Below are 10,560 nucleotides of genomic sequence, written 5' to 3' on the forward strand. Positions count from 1 at the left end.
CTATATATTTAAGAGTTTAGGGTTAGAAAGTGACCAATGCAAGATGAGTGTAGTAGTTTAAATATTTACTTATTTCCACTAGTATACTATGTGTATATTTCAATGTATTTCGTTTGGTATAATATGTGTATATGTGCATTGAGTGCTTGAAAAATGATGTAGCCATGCGTGTGTATATGTGAAGGAAGTCATTGTTTGAAAAAATTGAATTAAAATAAAAATTTGCTAAAGGGTACAGATGGAAAACGAAAATGCACAATTATCCATTATGCCCTCAAAAGCCTGCGAAGTTACCATAATGCCCCCATTCTAGATATTTGGGCTATTATTAGTGTGGCCAAATATATTTTTCGTTAAAATATATCCATAATTTACAATGTATTTAAAGATTAGCTCATTCACCCAAACTTCAGGACTAAGTATCTGAATTTGAAAATTCAGGACTTAGTGTCCTGAATTTTTGAGCTGCTAATTTGAAATTTGTGTCCTGAATTTCTGAACTACTAATTTAAAATTCAGGACATAAGGTTCGAACTTCAGGACACAATTTTTGAACTTTACGACACGATACCCTGAAGATTGAATTTTGAGGTTTAAACTCTAGGACGTCGCGTCCTGAAATTTGAGCGAAATTGATTAATCTTTAAATATATTGTAAACTATGGATATATTATAAACTAACATACTTAAAAGTGACTACTTGGTGTCATTTCCACTCAGAAGTTCATATTGCTTAGCCAAAGTTTCTGATTTTTCCGTTACGTATCTTTAGAAAATATTTCTAGCAACTAAATACGAGAAAATAACTAATTATTTTTTTAAAATATTTTTTTTTTTTAAAACATTTTTCCCAGCCACAAATTTTGCCATTTTTTTCGGTCCTAAAATAACATTGAATCTTGCTGATTTGGCGGCCCAAGTATCTGACTATTAACAATTTCGACGTGCACTCTTTCCAATTCCAACTTAACAACTGCTTAAATGGATAAAAAAAAAATGCAAAAGCACTTAAGAAGTGATTAATGTCTCAGATCATAGTGATTTAACAAAGTTTTTTTACCCTCAGAAAACTTTAAATTTTTTTCAAATAAAATACATATTTAAACATAACTTTAATTTTCAAAAATTAGGTTTCAAAATACTTTTTTTTCAAGTTTCAGTCAGATTTCGAATCTCACCGAAAACTTTGAAGTTGTACGAATTAACTACAGCACAGCTACCAACACAATATTGGGTTTACCAAATTGTATACTATTGTAAATTTGGGATACATGAATCGCCCAGTGAAAATAATGATTTTAGAACGTTCGAGCTGCAGAACACAAGTCATCCAAACAGTTTTTCCTTGAGATTTGAAACTTGTCGACGGAGCCTGTCCCTAAGAGAAATATTTACTCACCCAAGTGCAAATAGAACATATAAAATTTGAAAAACGACAAACAAACCAAATTTCATAACTACGTTTCCCCAATCAGGCAAAAAATGCAAGAGGATAAAAGTTTAGCCATAATTAGCATTCTTTTCTCTAATAAACGCAAATTAATTAGATACAAATCATTTCACCATTTCCATGAAGGGTTTTCTCATTGCTATCGGCATAGTCGCATCCATTTCTCTAATCTCCTTCACTGCTCGTTTCTCCCATAACTATGCTTATTCTGCTGCCGTCGCAAACAGAGAAAATCTTAGCAAAGAAGAAAAAGAAACTAACATAGCCCACATTCTGTTTGGCATCGCAGGGTCCGCTAACACATGGAACAATCGCTCGGGTCACTCTGGTCTCTGGTGGAGACCAAATGTAACGCGAGGATTCGTGTGGCTCGATAAGACGCCCCCAGGAAACGAATCCTGGCCGGAGACTTTCCCACCCTATAGGATCTCCCAAGGCACTTCCGCATTCAAGTTTACCTGCTCGTTTGGTTAAAGGTCAGCCGTGAAAAATTATATATATATTAAATGTTGAATCCACCTAATTTCTTCGTTTACTTACTTCTTTATATTGTGCTGCATGTTAGTGAAATTTTTGACTCCGCCTATGAGAATTGCGAGGATTGTAAAGGAGAGTTTTGAACTGGGCTTCACGAATGTGAGGTGGTTTGTAATGGGAGATGATGACGCAGTTTTTTTTACTGAAAATCTATTGACTGTTTTGGCTAAATATGATCACAACAAAATGTATTACATTGGTGGGAGTTCCTACAGTGTGGATCTAAATGTTCTATTTTCCTATGGTATTGCTTGTGGTGGCGAAGGCTTCGCAATTAGTTAGACGACTGCATTAATCGCTACCATTACTTGTACGGTTCTGAGCTTGGCGTTCCTCTCACCAAAGAACTTGGTTTCCATCAGGTATACATACAATCTTGTATTTTCCGACTATTCTTCACTGACGTTGGCGTGCATGACCTTACCGACTCAAAGGGCACGGTGGTACACACATTCTTCTAAATCCAAAGTTATACTTTACGTAACCATTAGGGCAATAAAATTATATATCTATGTGTCTCATCTTATTATAGATTTATATCACATCTTATATTTATGCTAGTATTTGGAGAGTTAAAAAGGGTTTTATTGATTACTATTCTATCTTTCTTTTTTTTTAAGTATTTTCAATTCTAAAGTAATTTAATTAATAGTAGTTCTATGCAGTACTTGTCAAATATATCAATTTTGGTTTTAATTGAAAAGCAGTATAGATTAGCACCCTCCTCTTTTTGTTTTTTCATCATGGAACGCAATGAAATTAAATGACCAATATATTTATATTTACCTATATTATTCTGTTACTATAATAAAAGCACGAAATATTGATAGACTTTTTTAACCCTTTAAAATAAATTTTACATATACAGAAACTGAAAGTTTTACTTAACGTATTTGTTTAAGATGGATATAGAAGGAAGCCCACGAAGGTTTTTCGCAGCACATCCTATTGCGCCATTTGTATCACTACACCATTTTGGCCTGGTAGATCCTCTAATTCCATTAATGAGCCGAATAGACTTAGCGAAGAAGGTGATTGAGGCTTATAAAAAGGACCCAAGTCGGATGATGCAGCAGAGTTTGTGCTATGACTTAAAGCGAAACTGGTCATTATCAGTATCATGGGGTACTCAGTTCAGTTATATCCATGACTGATGAATGCAAGGAAATTGGGGATGCCGGTACGAACATTCAAAACAATTAAACGAATGGAAGGACCGTTCACATTTAGTACTCGGCCAGACTATGTAGAACCGTGTAAGAGGCCTATAGAGTACTACTTAGATAAAGTTACTGATATCCGTAATGGTGAAACCTTGACTAGTTATAATAGAGTTGGTGATATTAACAAGCAATGCGAGAATGAACATTATGGACCAGCATTAGCAATTCCTACGGTTAATGTCAAGGCGCCTATTCTATCTCCCCAAGTATGGAGACAGGTAAATTTCTAGTATTATTTTTATGTACCTTTCTTACTCCCTTTTTTCATTTTAATTATGTGAGGGAACCGAAGCATGAGGGTCAAATTATTTAATTTTCACTATAAAACAGGCACCGCGTCGGCAATGCTGCGAGGTTATCGACGACGAAGATGGAAGTGGGAGCGTCTTGCATATCAGAATTAGAGGTTGCAATCCGTGGGAATCGGTGACGCCGCCCTTCCACGACAAGTACGGAGAATTTGCCTACTTTCAACGACGTATCCTTCAACCATTGAATTGGACAAGAAGTTTAAGTCTATGACAAGTGAATTGATGGGAAAGGAAAGAGTTTCTATGAGTATGAAGTAGAATTTTATTGTAACGTTTGATCATGCTTCTAGTAAACTAAAAGTATGTATTTTTATTTTGAAGACTTAAAGGTGATTGGTGAAGTTTCTAAGGATAAAATAAGCGTTGTGTATAGCAGTAGAAGCTAGTACAAAAGTGTCATTAACAAAGATTTATATTTATCAAACTTACACTACGTACAAAATCTAACCTCATGCGACATTTAAAACACATCTATGACTAGTCTTATAAATGTTCCCCCTCTCTATTTAGCGATTTTAACTTTTACGTTTTAACTAAATGAAATTGAAAACATAATTAAAGTCTCTCGTAAAAAATAAATCAAATAATTATCTATTTATTCAAGTACTACTACTTGTAAAGATAATTTTTATCATTTGACTATATTGAACAGAATAAATTTTGGTCGAAATGATAAATTCATTAATAGTTAATATGCATCATAATAAAATACAGGGCCCGTAAGACAAATTGTTCGAATGAATGATTCAGACTATAGATTATAATTACATGCCTAAATATTTTAGTAAAAATAGTCCCTAATTTGTTTGCCATAAGTGTATCTATGACAAACAAAGAGAAACTGTTACGTCAACCACATCACCAAAAAGTTTTCTCTTGGCTAGCTCCTTCCTTCGCTAGTTGATCCGCAGTTCTGTTTTGCTCCCTAAAGCTATATCTATGCATAGGGTTCCCTCACAATTAACTGCATTCTTTTAAAATTACATTATAAATCAAATTTCCTTGATCTAATAAGTAATGTGAGTCCACGCAATAAACTACTTGTTTTTTCAGAAAGATACACCAATAATGCACATACATATTTTATGGGCACGCCCTTAGATCTTCAAGTTATAACTAATGTAACTAATAATTACTTCATCTAAGATTCTTTTGTATTCATCGATAGTAGAACAAGTAAGTACTCTCACCGTCCACTTTTACTTGTCTATTATTCTAAAAATATATTTTCACTTTTACTTATCATTTTTAGCATATCAAGAGAAAATAATTTTTTTTTCTTGTTTCATCCTTATCATTAATTTTTATTCCTCAAATTATTCCCAAGACTTTTTGAATACAATAATTATTATGAAAAAAATTATAAAATACATATTTTATTTATATTTTTTTTTTAAAAGTGTAAAGTCAAAAATGAATAACTAAAAATGAGTGGAGGTAGTACTACTCGACTAATCTTTGTAAATACACATCGAATTTCTTTAATTTATTATTAATAACCAAATCTTTGGAACTTTGCGAACTACCTAGACTTTTACCCAAAAATGTACATTAATGAAGTTGCAAACTATATGATTTTTTCCACAAAAGTACATTAATGAAGGCACGTGCGCATGCCCTCATATATGTATGTATATGTATGTATCTATCTGTATGTATGATATTTTAACCTATTATATGACTTTAATTTGTTGGTTAACCACTATCTATTTTTAACTTTCCACAATTTATCTCAATCATTACGGATGTACATAGATAGAGTTGGTTCAATTTTTTCATTTACCAAACTAGACCAATTATGTTGGATTTTGTTTTTAATGATTTTGACTTAATTAAATTTGGGGAAAGACCTAATCTTAACCATGTTTGTAAAACAGTATCATGGAGGCAACCAACTATGCGTATAGATGCTAAAATGTTCAGATGTTTCACCTCCATCACGAACATTGGTAAATTTGATCTTACCTCTTGAGATTCCATAGTTAAGCAAGAACTAAGGGGTCGTTTGGTTACATGGATTAGATAGATTATCCTAGTTTAACATTGAAACTAATTTTATCCAGTATTTGATCGGTGGTATTAACTAATAATAGCATAACTTTTGTACCAACATTATTGTATATTGCAAATAGTGTCCAGACTTAAAAAAGTTGTTGTATCTTATGTTTATCGGAAAACGGTACAGTTGAATTTGTAACGTGATTTATAGACACGTGAATTAATTTGATCTAAAAATATAAAATAAATAAGAACAGAAGAAATTAATTAAAAATAACTTGAAAAAATACAAGCTTGACTGTGGGCTGAGTTTCTCTGAAAGCAGTAATAAGAGCAATATCAAGAACAAAAGAAAGGATCTTGTTTTATAAAATAAGAGCTAATTTTGCCTTTTTTGCATACAAATATTTCATGTCCTACGATGGATATAAATTCTTCTATTTATAGCTCAATTCATGGAGACAAGATCCCCAAATCAAGCTCTTATTTAATATAAATAAAACCCCTCTTGATGGCTGCATAACGGTTGGACATTAATGCAAAGATTCTTTGTAACGGCTGTGTAGATAATAAATTTGCGTCGAGAAAATAAAATCAAGACCGAAAAATATCGTAACAATCGTAGTATTTGATTTCAAATAATATGAGTATACAATCTCTATGAATCCTCTCATTCTTCTTTCCAATAGTAAATAAATTCAAGGGCCTTCGAGCTTGATCTTTGTAACGACCCGACTGGTCGTTTTGAGTATTACAATCCCGTTTTCTCATTTACTGCTCAAATTATACCTTACAGTTATTGTGTGAATTGCCGGGGTAATTGGTTTGGGTCCAGTGAGGTTTTGGAATGAATTGGAACACTTAGTTCCAAGGTTTAAAGTTTAAGTTAGAAAAATGGATCGGATATGGACCATTATGTAAATGACCTCGGATTCAAATTTTTATGATTCTAATAACTCCGTATGGTAATTTTGGGCTTAGGAGCATGTCCACAATATTATTTGGAGGTCCGTAGTGGAATTGGGTTTGAAATACCGAAATATTAATTTTTGAAAAGTTTGACCGGGGGGTTGACTTTTTGATGTCGGGGTCGGAATCCGATTCCAAAAATTAGAATAAGTTCATTATGTCATTTAGGACTTGTGTGCAAAATTTGAGGTCAAACGGACTTGATTCGATAGGTTTCAGCATCGAATGTAGAAGTTGGAAATTTCATAATAGACTAAAGTTCATGAGAGTTCGCAGAAGACCCAACTTCAAATGAGCATAACTCTCATAATACGAAGTGTTATATAACGTATTACCTATCAAATGAAAGATCTTTGAGTTTAGTTTCTAACGCTTCAAATCGTTCATCATTTGGAAATTCCTACAAGAAGTTATGACTAAATTACCAAAGGCTAGAAAAATGCGATTTTGCGACCAATTATGCGATTGCAGAACCATTATGCAATCACAGAAGTAGTTATGCGACCACAAAATGGTCGCAAACCTGTCCAGTGAAGCACATTTCTAGGAATCAATTTTGCGGTGCATTTTGCAACCCGCATATCCATTATGCAGTCCATTATGTGACCGCATACCTGCTTTCGGAGGGTTAATTTTTTTATTTTCATAACCCGACCATATTTTGATAAATAGGCTTTGGGACTCATTTTGGAGCAAAAATCTGATATTTTTAGAAAGAAGGGAGAGTGTTCTAGAGAGAGGAAGAAGCTCAAGTGCTTTGTTCATCAAGATCTTGTTCAAGCTTTGAAATTAATTGTGACTAGATTCGAGCCATTCGGAAGTTGTTACACGCAGAATGGAATTTCTGGAGCATTATTTAGAGTGCTTGACATTGGAAGCGGCTTGTTCGAGGTAAGTAACTCTTTTAATATTGGAGTTAAGGGCATGAACCCTGAATATATCTATTTCGTGAATTGTTGGGAGGTGACGCACATGCTAGGTGACGGGCGTGTGGGCGTGCACTATAGAAATTGTGACATAATTATTTCTGTGGAATTTTGTAGTTAAATAATCTTGAAATTTTCCATGCGGTTTTATGAGTTAAGAAATTGAGCTGAAAAGCATAAAAATGATGTTGAGGCTATGTGCCAGTATTATTGGGACTCATAGAGGTCATATTGCTGTGAATTATTGGTTATATTGAAAATTCATACTCGGTCATATTCATTTCATTGCATATCATATCTCAGTCTCTGTTGTTATTTATTGATACATCATATCATCATTTTTGGGCTATTCTCATGACATTGTGAGCCCATGAGAGAGAGACTGGAGAGATTGATGACCGAGGGAGGCCGAGGCCTGATTGCGAGGATATTTGTGGGATCGGGCTGCACGCCGCAGCAGGCCATGTTGGCTTTATATATATTATTACTATTTTATGGATCGGGGCTGGCCGCCTGCAGCAGGCCTTAGTGGCTTATTATTGCACGTGAGTTGGCCATGCAGCACGTGAGTTGGCCGTGCGGATCCTTATATTATTATTGCACGTGAGTTGGCCGTGCAGCACGTGAGTTGGCCGTGCGGATCCTTATATTATTATTGCACGTGAGTTGGCCGTGCAGCACGTGAGTTGGCCGTGCGGATCCAGATATTTATATTATGGCACGTGAGTTGTCCGTGCTTATAACGCTTGGGCTGTAGGAGTCCCTCATGAGTCTGTACACACCTCCAGTAAGCGCAGTCGACTATAAACAGGGATCGGACTGCACGCCGCAGCAGGTATTGTATAGCATTGAGTGATTGAGTGTGCTGAGCACAGTGAGAGAGAATGCGAGACAATGAGATTAAGTACTCTGAGAGTGTGAGTACATGAGTGCAATCTCTAAGATACATTGCATTGACATGCACACATGACATATATGCATAGAGATGTGTTTTTCCTCACGCTGTACGGTATCACATTATTAATAATTTCTCACACATGTTGACAGATGGGCATAGTGATGCATTTGTTTTACACTGGTTATCTGGGAAAGAAAATGAGATATTTTATTTATTATTGAAAGGATTTTGAAAAAATTATTGTTTTCAAACTTATTCATATTTTTGGTAACTTCGGTAAACGATTCGGGTTTTCATTAATGTACTTAAAAGGCAAAACTATTTTCAGAAGTCATGATTTAGCTGAGCATTTATTCTTTGAGTTACTTCTGGTATTACTTGTTTAATATTGTTATGAACTATTATTGGTTATGGAAGTTGGACTCTGACCTTGGTAGAAGCTCGTCACTACTTTCAACCTAAGGCTTGGTTTGTTACTTACTAAGTACATGGGGTCGGTTGTACTGATACTGCACTTCTGCACATTGCGTGCAGATATTGGCTGCTGTTGTGGCAGTGTTCGATGGTTGGCAGATTTGAAGATGTATCTGCATTCCTGTTGTAGCTGCCTCTTGTTCAGGGTAGCCTTAGATTTATAAAAGCTCTGTTTATGTACTATTCAAACAGACTATGTATTTATTTTATTTTCGCTTTGTATACTCTATTCTTAGAAGCTCGTGATTTGTACTACCAGTTCTTGGGGAAGTATATTTGTTTTAGATATTCTCTTTTAAATAATTGTTATTGTAATTGGATAATTGAAAGTTGGCTTACCTAGCGGGTTGGGTTAGGTGCCATCACGACTAGTTGGATTTTGGGTCGTGACAATCTTGAATATGTAGTTGATGCCACAAACGATGATCTTGTTCTTGAGTTTGAGCTTGATTGGTTGAACTTGAACTTGATTTGTTCTTCGTTATTGAGCTTGAACTTGACTTGTTCTTCGTTCTTGAGCTTGAACCTGACTTGTTCTTCGTTCTTGAGCTTGAACCTGACTTGTTCTTCGTTCTTGAGTTTGAACTTGATTGCTTGAAGCTTGAAACTTATGGAGGAATTTGCAGCGTTTGATCCACGAGCTCTTTCTTGCTTTTTGTTATAACTTCTGGTGTCTTTTATGTGTTATGAAGACCCTTATTTACAGTTGTGGGAGGGAAGAATTATGATAAAAACAAACTCTTTCCGACCAATCAAATTGAAGTGTGACATGGCCGCATTTGATTGGCCAAAACATGTCACTTGCACATGTGGCGCGATTTCATTGGCCTTTTAATATGACGTGGCATGCCTTGTCATTTTGACACATGTCCTATTGGCTCTTCCGCTTGACTTGGCGTGCCACATCATATGACACGTGGCACCGAACTGGGCCTCTAGGAAGATGACATCTTGGGATTAATGAAGTGGGCTCATCACTTTAGCCCAATTAAATGGGCTAGCCCAATGGATTAACAACAACAACAACAACAACAACAACCTAGTATAATCTCACTAGTGAGGTCTAGGAAGGGTAGTGTGTACACAAAATTTACCCCTACCCTAAGGTAGAGAGGTTGTTTTCGATAGACCCTCGGCTCCCTCCCTTCAAGAACTCCTCACCTTGCTCTTGGGGTGACTCGAACTCACAACTTTTTGGTTGGAAGTGAAGGGTGCTTACCACTATAGCAACCCACTCTTGTCGCCAACTTTTTGGTTGGAACTTAAACTAGTATCAGGAAACTTTTCAAAACCATAGTGGACAATTATATAAGACAACTTTCATGAGACATAGGAGTATGTATTTTACTCGAAGACAAATTGCTTCAGCTGATATCTACTTGATCATGGAAGCATTAAATCACCGCCTTTACCTTTGTCCCACATCGCCACTACATTTTCAACATTGTCTTTCAAAGTTGTATATAAACCCATATGCTCCTATTTTTTCAACACTTATTTGCGGCATCTACAAGCTTGTCCAGGTGTATCTTTTATAGGTAAAAAAAAAATCTTTTTCTTCTTCTTACGTTTTTGTGTACATTTGTTTTTTTGTAGATCAAGCAAGAAGGATATGTTCTTATTTAACGAAATAATCCATGCATGAAGAAGACAATCTTAGGGTACTCATCACGACCCGAATATTAGAGAGATTACTCTTATGGCCCAATTATCGGGGAGATTACTCTCAATGTGGCTTGACTATCGGAGAGATCACTCTCAATGTGGCTCGACT

At 35.3% G+C, this 10,560-nt stretch overlaps 1 pseudogene; it reads left to right on the top strand.

Annotated features, from left to right (window-relative positions):
* The first annotated feature begins 1,332 nt into the window (after positions 1–1,332).
* On the top strand, positions 1,333–3,857 carry LOC107794362 (uncharacterized; annotated as a pseudogene).
* Positions 3,858–10,560: the final 6,703 nt, after the last annotated feature.

This window comes from Nicotiana tabacum, chromosome 24, assembly GCF_000715075.1.
Source record: "Nicotiana tabacum cultivar K326 chromosome 24, ASM71507v2, whole genome shotgun sequence".
Taxonomy (NCBI): domain Eukaryota; kingdom Viridiplantae; phylum Streptophyta; class Magnoliopsida; order Solanales; family Solanaceae; genus Nicotiana; species Nicotiana tabacum.